The sequence below is a fragment of the Petaurus breviceps genome, unplaced genomic scaffold (genome assembly GCF_028583685.1).
Source record: "Petaurus breviceps papuanus isolate PSGF00001 unplaced genomic scaffold, PetGlider_PUasm1.0 209, whole genome shotgun sequence".
Taxonomy (NCBI): domain Eukaryota; kingdom Metazoa; phylum Chordata; class Mammalia; order Diprotodontia; family Petauridae; genus Petaurus; species Petaurus breviceps.
This window is the reverse complement of record NW_027185854.1, coordinates 2,927,696-2,936,154: the sequence shown is the minus strand read 5'-3', so window position 1 is coordinate 2,936,154 and position 8,459 is coordinate 2,927,696. Positions and strand designations below refer to the sequence as shown.

General features: G+C 46.4%; 1 protein-coding gene across 3 annotated transcripts in view; it reads left to right on the top strand.

Moving 5' to 3' along the window:
* The window catches only part of LOC138165489 (volume-regulated anion channel subunit LRRC8D), a 140,252-nt gene that overhangs the window by 29,846 nt on the left and 101,947 nt on the right, over nucleotides 1–8,459 (top strand). The window contains exons 1-2 of one of the 3 annotated variants that reach the window (XM_069093876.1): nucleotides 3,565–3,616; nucleotides 3,839–3,991. The gene's annotated coding sequence lies outside the window, so the exon portion shown is untranslated. Of the gene's footprint in view, nucleotides 1–3,564; nucleotides 3,713–3,838; nucleotides 3,992–8,459 lie in introns of those variants that run through there. The other 2 variants (XM_069093875.1, XM_069093877.1) reach the window with 2 other exon arrangements.

Genomic DNA, 8,459 nt, shown 5'->3' with positions numbered 1-8,459 from the left:
TTTTTCCCTGCTTACTGAAACCATGGATATAATTGAAAGTGCACACAGAAAAGATCATTCTAACTCACGTGCAGATGTCCTGTGGCAGGTAGAGGTTTAGAAACTTAACTGTGTGTTCCTTTTTCTAAAGCAGCTCTTTCTAATGGACTCTCTTTCTCTTTGAAATTGAGGGAAGGTGGATGGGGCCACTTTGGAGTCATTTTTATTATCTCCCCCCAACTCCCATGTTTGCCTCAGAAAAGCCTTCTCTCAAAACATAATTTCTGGGGTAGAAAACGTCTTCCCCAACGTTGCTGCCTTTTTGTACAGGCAGAGGTATTTAAGGAAGAAGGAAGACTTTAAAAGCAAAACAAACAGCAACAAAACCCCCAAATCTTTGAAATTGGATTTTTCAGCTTTCAAAGCCAGATCATTTGTGCATGCCAGGGCACATATTTGCTTTTCCTGCTACAGAGGTCACAGTTTCAGTTTTTGTTTTGTCCACTTAGTGAGTGTGTACAGTGGCAAGAAAGAAACTGCGGGGTGTAAAACTAACTCAGAAGAAGGAAAGGACTGTCTGTGTCAAAGGAGTGTGTCCCATGTTACTCTGGGCTTGTGGTTACATTTTGGGAACAGAGATGTCCTCGTGGGATCAACGGGAAATCATCTTTTCCAAGCCGGTCACAGCCAGGACTCAAGTGTTTATAGGAATGGTGGTGGAGAAATTGAGTAACAGGTGGATTAGTCGAGACTGGGTGATGATGTAATGGAAGGAAGGAATTTGCCTGGAAGTTGGGAGACCTGGGTTCTAGTCCTGTTTGGATGGCTGACTAGCTAGCTGTGTGATCTTGGGTAAAAAATCTTTTACCATCCTCAGCCTCATTGTCTTCAGCTGCAAAATGAAAAAATTGGACAATATGCGGCAAGTAAGTTCTCTTATAATGATGTCGTTAAGGTACATGCTATTGAAACTCTCTCTAGTACCGTGCTATTGAGGGCCGTATGGATGAACATTTGTATTCATACCCCTTAGGGTTCCACTCTTCTTGTTTTTCAGTTGTGTCCAACTCTTTGTGACCCCATTTGGGTTTGTTTGTTTTTTTTTTCAGCAAAGATACTGGAGCAGTTTCCCATTTCCTTCTACAGCTCATTTTACAGATGAGGAAACTGAGGCAAACAGGGTAAAGTGACTTGCCCAGGGTCACACAACTAGGAAGTGTCTGAGGCCAGATTTGAACTCAGGTCTTCCTGACTCCAAACACCAGCTGCCCAGGGTCCCACTATATGCTGTTACCTATATCATATGTTCACAACATAGAAAATACTGCATTTGTCTGAATATGGTCTTTCCCCTGAGTGGAATTGAGTTAAAAATCTGAGCTCTACCTATAATCAGTGGTGTTTCTCAGGCCCTTTAGGGTTGCAACCCATATTCAAACCAGTGGATTATGTATCAAAATTGGGATTTCTGAATTATTTTTTCTAGGACTAAAGGAGTTCACACTTTTTGTTAAAGATTGTCTCTTTCTCTAGGCTCCTTGGTTATAGCAAATGCAGTATTTTTTAAAAAGCAGCTGCTATATAAACCACCATACATTTTATTTACAAATGCAGCATTTTCCTGCGTATTTTAAATATGCAGAAGTCTGAAGAATGCAAGTATTAATTGTATCTAATTATGGACAAACAGGACATTTATTATAATGTAAATTGATATTGTTACATGTGAGAGAAATATAGTGTATGAAGGAGGAAAGTATTTCCAGGGATTGAAAGTGGGCTAGAAGTACTTGAAACTGCCTCCCAAGGCACATTATCATCCCAGAGGAAGCCGCTGTCAGAGGAAGGATTGAGTTTATACTTAGGGTGAAGAAGGCTGGTCAGGGCCAGGATAAGTGAGAAGGTGCCTTGTCATAGGAAGAGGATGGGGAGCGGGCTGGATCCTAAAAGGGTGATGATAGGGAGGTTTCAGGAAGGGCATGGAGATAACCAGAGGCTTCCTTTACAGTCAGTCCATCTGCTATACCTCAAAGTTAGGCATGCTTTGGTATTGGCCTGGGTTGGGGACAAAGTACAGCCACAGGTGAGAGGCGAGTCCTTGCTGGGCCTGTCACCAGGAGGCTTCTCCAGTGCCCAGATTCTTCTTGGTCATCCTTCAATAAGGGTGCTGCCTTTCCTGGGCCCTGCCAGGAGGCCGATAGTGACAGGTGAGGGGAATCCAAGACGCTGCGGCCGCAGAAGCTTTCAAAAACAACATTTATCATCAAACATAGAGGGAAAGCATTGACTTCTAATCAACAGGCCAAGTTACTGGGAAAAGTCAGCTGATGGTCATCTGAACTCCTCGGAACTTTGTACCTTGAAGTATAAATGATTGTACTGGGGCTTTTTGAACTTTTGCCACCAAATCATTTCAGGGAGGGGGAGGGGGAGGGGAGGGGTGGTGGAAAGTGGACGGGGCCAGTAGTTGGTAATGGAAAATAGCACAGTCTTTTGGTGATCAAGGTACAGAATATTCAATTGTGTATGCGCCCAGGTAAGCCAGCAGAATAATGATATTGGGTCAGCTTGCGGGACCACCCAGAGCTGATTCTGCTGACCTCTGATCTTCATCGGGCTTACTTTTCCATCCAGAATAAGTGATCTCTTTGTTCTCTTGGAGCTCAGTTATATACTGGAGGGGACGATCACTCTTCGTGTTCTGTGGGTCTGTTTTGATGAGCTCTAAAAACCAGGGATGTCTGTCCCCCGTCGTTCTGGTAATCTAAGAGGTTGTTTTGTCTTTGGCTGCCTAGGGGTAACCTTGTAAAAAAAATCCAGTGTGTTTGCTGTCGGCCAAATTCTGTGACAGGGTCTGAAAGAGCTGGATGGGAGAGGTGGTGATTGATGTAGCAGTGAATACAAATGAGGATTCACCAGACAATTAATAACATCTTCCAACTGAAATCCACTGCTGTGGAATTACCATTATTGCTATTATTTACAATATTATTATTAGTAACAGCGATGCTGAAAAGTTCGCCTATATGAGGGGGACCATAAGCCAAGAAAATAAAAGTAACCCTAAAACTTTTTGGAAGGGACCTGCCCCGGGCATGAGGTTGGCACGTGGAAACTCTTCAGCGTTTTCACATTTTGATCATGTATCTGATTTGGATGTGGCACCTATTAACTATACATCTGGATGAGTTAAATGGGGGCAGACTTAGATTGTTGCATGAGTTTCATCTCATCTCTGTTCAGTTCTTTTCCCTTAAGTGTAAAAGATGTACAGTGTCATCTCCGGTACCTTTTTTTTTTTTTTTTTTAATCATTATTGCGAGGGATTCACCGGTCGCGGCAGTTAACTTTAAAAACTGGTATGCCTTAAGTTGTGGGGAGCGCCCCTCCCCATACCAATTTTGACTTTTCATCTGCCAAGGGATAATTGCCTTCGGAGGGCGGCAAAGGAGAAGGAAAAGGGCGTAGGGATGCGGGGAGCAACCTGGTGTGGTATTGTGTGTATTCATGTTTGGAAGAATAGGGGGCACCCAGCATGTGATTGGAAATGGAAGGGCTCAGGGCCCGTCTTGTAGCATGACTGCCAGCAGGGGGAAGACCATGGGGATGGAGGCAGGAGAGGCCATGCCGGCTCATGGTTGGTGTCTGGGGGGAGCAGGGAGCAAACACCCTCCCGGGAAGCCAGAGAGCTAGACGAAAGGGCTGCTCCAGCCTGCCCACCGGGCTGACAATGGTGAAGCAGGCGATTATGCAACCTCCAAGCCCCCCCCCCCCCCCCCCCCCCCCCCTCGCCCCCTCCCCCCCCCCCCCTCTGCCAACACTCGATTTCTCTCTCTCTCTCCCTTGTGTTTTCAAACAGGAAGTGCACGGTTGTCTGTAACGTGCCGCCGGGTCCCAGAATGAAGGAGTGAGGTCTCCCAGCTGCCTGTGCTGGATCCTCGCCTCGGGAGCCCGCTGCAGTCTGAGTTTACCGAGAGCACCCTGAGGCAAGCAGGGTAGCCGCCTGGTCCAGGTAAAAGGGGGGCTCTGGGGGTGATGGCAGGGAGTGGGGGGGGACTCGCTGACTTCTGGGCTGTCAGTGATGGATGCCCCCTTTGCTTTCAGATGTGCCTCCTTCCTTGCCCTGCAGGGCTGGCTCACTCCACCTTATTTCACTCTCTCCTCTTTCTTCTGTTCTTTGCCCCAAACTCTGCGGCCGCCGCTGCTCTGCTCGCCGAGGATGTGTTGGGAGATGCTTCACCCCGCTTGGACGGGGTAGGAGAAGCAGCGCGCGCCCATCCTGGGCTCTGCGCCCGAGCTGGCTGCCTGCTCCCAGTCGCAGGCTCCTCCAGCCCGTGGTAGGCTCCTTCAGCCTGCGGCGGCCGCTGCCGATGCTGCCTCTGCCGGCCTCCTCCCGCACGCTGCCACTGCCGTTCCGGCAGCTCTTTGTTCCTGGCATAGGACAATCCTTAAGGGTTATTTTCTGGATAGTGCTGGGAAACTGCTGAAACCGTGGTTTGGATTTTGTTTGGAGCGAGGTGCTAGGGAGAAAGGAAAGGAGAAGAAAAAAGAAGGGCTGTTGAATTGAGCGGTGTGGGAGGGTAGACAGGAGGAAGGGTCTTGGTCTCTTCCTTTACCTCTGAAGGAAATGCTACAGCTCCTGAAATGCCCCTTCTTTAGGCTATAGGGTAAGGAGTGGGGGACTTCTTCCTCTCTGTGGCGGGAGATTCAGGCCAGAAGGTAGAAGGTAACTGGGCAGGGGACCTTAGGCAAGAGAAAGAAAGGGGTACAGACTCCCGAGATGGCAGAGAGCTCTGGGGTGAGTTATTTAGTCTGGTGTCTGGGCTCTTAATTCCTGTCTGGTTTCTTGGTCAGGCTTCCTTTGCCTAGACAGAAGCTACTTTTTAAAAAGTAGGAGCCAGACATCTTTGGTTTGTTAAATGTTGCTCATCTCCCAGTTACCATTGAGCCCAGCTTTTCTTGGCTACAGCTGGCTTAGTGGTACCTCATGCGGATGCCTTGTTTCATCTTAGCAAAGATGTCACCAGACTCAGAGAAAAGTGGCTTTTGTCCCTGACTCTGTTCTCTGGTCATATCCCTTGCTGTTCTTTCCCCCTGCAGATCCTTAAATCAGTTGGATTTTTTCACCAGCCAAATCCTGCCTGTACTCAGTTACTGGATGCTGGCAGCTGGCATTTATTGGACATTTTCAGATTCGCAAAGCGCTTTGCATTCATCCTTCACTTATTCATCAGCAAGCACTAATTAAGAGCCTACTGGGTGCCAGGGAGACTGCTAGGTGCCAGAGATGGAAAGAGAAGGCATTTCTCCACAGACAAATGCCCTCCTCCTTGAAGCAGAGCGAAGGCAGAGCAGTAGGGATGAAGAAAACCAGTTGGGTATGAAGCGGTTTGGGACTTTAAGCTGTCCATTTGAGTCATATTAATACTTGATGCATTTTTAAAAAGCTAATTTTCATATACAGTAGTGAAGAAAGAGATAATTTATGTGCAGAAACATTCCTTCCTATAGAGCATCATTTCTGGGGGACCAGGGAAGAGTGGTAGTCTCCCTATGATTCTTCCAAGAAAGAATGGAATTCTGTTCCTACACATTCCTAGTATTGGACAACCAGGGTTCACCTGGTACCAGAGTTAGTTGTGATTTTTAAGAGCATGATATGGATTCCTGCCAGGAACACTATAGATGATGAAAGATGCATTGTGATTTCTCTAGTAAGTGGTTAATTTTGATTCCATGGGGTTGTGAGTGATGGATGGTGGCAAAGTGAATGCATGATTAGACGGAGTGATCACTGGCCCTGGAGTTAGAGGACCAGAGTCCAAATACCACCTGTGACCCTTTCTTTGTGTGTGACCATGGGAAATTAACTAAGCCTCTCTGGACCTCAGTTTCCTCATCTGTAAAGTGGGTTAGCCTAAGTGGTCTCTGAGGTCTTTCCCAGGTCTTGAGCTAGGCTTAGAGCTGGAAAGGGACCTTGCAAACCATATAACCCAGCCCTTTCATTTTAAGAGGGTATCCAAGATCCCAGGGGTAATCTATGGCAGAGGCAGGATTTAGAGTTCAAAGGCGTCACCCTTCCCACTACAGCAAGCCCCTTTTGATCCTATGTCCTCTTTCTTCCGTTGGATAGGTATAGGGACCTAATCTCTGACTTCATAGGTTTGGAGAACTCCCAGATGAGGAAATTCTCTCTACTGGTTCAGCTTGCCCTCCTCTCTACAATATACAGTCTTAGTTGTCCAGAGCACTGAGGGGTTAAGTTATTTGCCCAGGGTCACTCAGCCACTGAGAGTCATAGAAGAGGCTTGAACCCCAAATCTGCCTGTATTCAAAACTGATTCTCTATCCAGGCTATCATACAGCCTTGACCATAGTAGTAATAACTGTGCCCTTTATTTGTGCCTTCCTGTATGGATTTCAGCAGCTATCTTAGGGTTAGAATGATGATAACTAGATCATAGAATCCTAGGTTTGTAAGACAGAGGTAATCTAGTCTTATTCTCATTTTATAGATGAGGAGACTGAGACCCCAAGAGATAGAGCAACTTTATGGTTTCACAAGAAAACACATGGCAAAGGGCACAGTTTGCACCTACATCCTCATTTGCACCTACATCCAAATTCATCACTTTGGTTTTAGCAGCAAATATCCAAAATATACTGGAATAGAAAAACTCATAATTTTATTTTTCCATTTTAGAAGAAATATAGGAAGTAAAATAAGTCTAGGCTTTTCTTGGTCAAGAGTTTAGACTGGCTTAGGGGTGTCTATAGTGTCCTCCAGCAACCAGGGAAAAGAAGGGATCTTGCAGAACCAGATCACTTCCTCTCATTTTTTTAGGAGGGAGTTTAATGAGGACATCAGAGTTTGTGCATCTTCAAAAAAGGTGGCATGGGATGAGAAGGGTGAACGTGAATTTCAGAGAGGCCTGGAAGGTACAGCCTCATCCTGGGACCCAATATCGTTTTCCAGTCATTTTGTTTCAGGATTGAGTCGCCAGTCTGTCCTTCGCCTCCTTGGCATCCGTTGTCCCAAGAGGAAGGCGGAGAGTGGCTATCTCACCTGATTGTATTCCTCCCAGGTGACGCAGGGGACATCCTAAGCACCATTTCACAATGTCTTTAGTCACCCAATGAGAGGTTGAACCAACAAACAGTAACCAAACCACAGAATTACTCTGAATTAGGTGTTCTGGGCGTTCCTTGGTTTGACAGGTCAACTCCCACTTTCCCCAATAATAATAATGATGCCAGTATTAAAGAGTAGCAGCAGTGTGATATAGTAGGTAGAGGACAAGCCCTAGAGTCAGGAAGACCCAAGTTCAAATTTAGCCTCTCATAGGTATTTGTTGCATGACTCAGGGCCACCCTCTGAAATTCCAAGTTAAAGGGGAGTTAGTTGAAGATCTGCCATCTGTAAAGGGAGTTTCCACCCAGATGCAATCATGGTTCTGAATGAATAATAACAACAATAATAATTAACTGACATTCAGAAAGCGGACAGAGGCTTGCAAAGTGCTTCTCTTTCATGATCTCATTTGTTCTTTCCACAGCCCTGTGAGATAAGTGCTAAAGGTGTTATTATCCCCATTTTACAGATGAAGAAACAAAAGCTGGGACAGAGGCAGAAGGGGAGAGAGAGAGAAAAAGAGGGAAGGAGGGAGAGAAAGGGGAGGAAAAGGGAGAGGAAGACAGACAGAAGCGGAGGGGGGAAGTAGAAGAGAGAAAGAAAGGAGGAGAGAGGGAGGGGGGAGACAGAGTGAGGGGAGGGAGGAGAGAGCAGGAGAGGGGAAGGGGCAAAAGACAGAGAGAGAAGGGGAGAAAGGGGAGGGGGAGAGAGACAGAGTGGAGAAGTAGAGGAGGGGAGAGGGAGATAAAGGGGGAGGGGGAAGGGAGAAAGGGGAAGAGAGCAGGGTAAGAGGGAAAGAGAGTGTGTGAGAGAGAAGGAGAGAAAGGGGGAGAGGGGCAAGGGAAAGGGATAGAGATCTAGAGGGAGGAAGAGAGATTGAGATTAAGATTAAGAGACTCAGCCAGCAACTGTGGAGGCTTCTAGGTGGGATCTTAACCCTGGTCTTCTGAGCTGCTGCAGGAGCAGCCCTCTATCCTGTTTCCTATGATGATTTGCCGCAGACCAGGCTTTGTCTTTTTAGAACTTAATACTTCCGTGACTGTGATACCTTTTATTCTTCCTTCCCCTCCAAGACTAGATTTATCCAGGTTTCATCAGCATAGTATGTGCTAGTGTTGCCAACCCCCTTGAGGCATGTTCTCGTCAGTCTTTCAAATTGACCTTAAATCATGTTCTGGGATTAAGGCTTCATTGTCTTGAATGGCGAGGTTGGCGTATTTTAATGTTTTGAAACAACAGTTTAAAAAATCGTGAGGTACTGGAGACAGATTGACTTCCCCTAAGAGTGTAAGGCTACCTTTTGTAGCATCATTGATTTGGAGGTAGAAGGAAATCATCTGTAGAAACC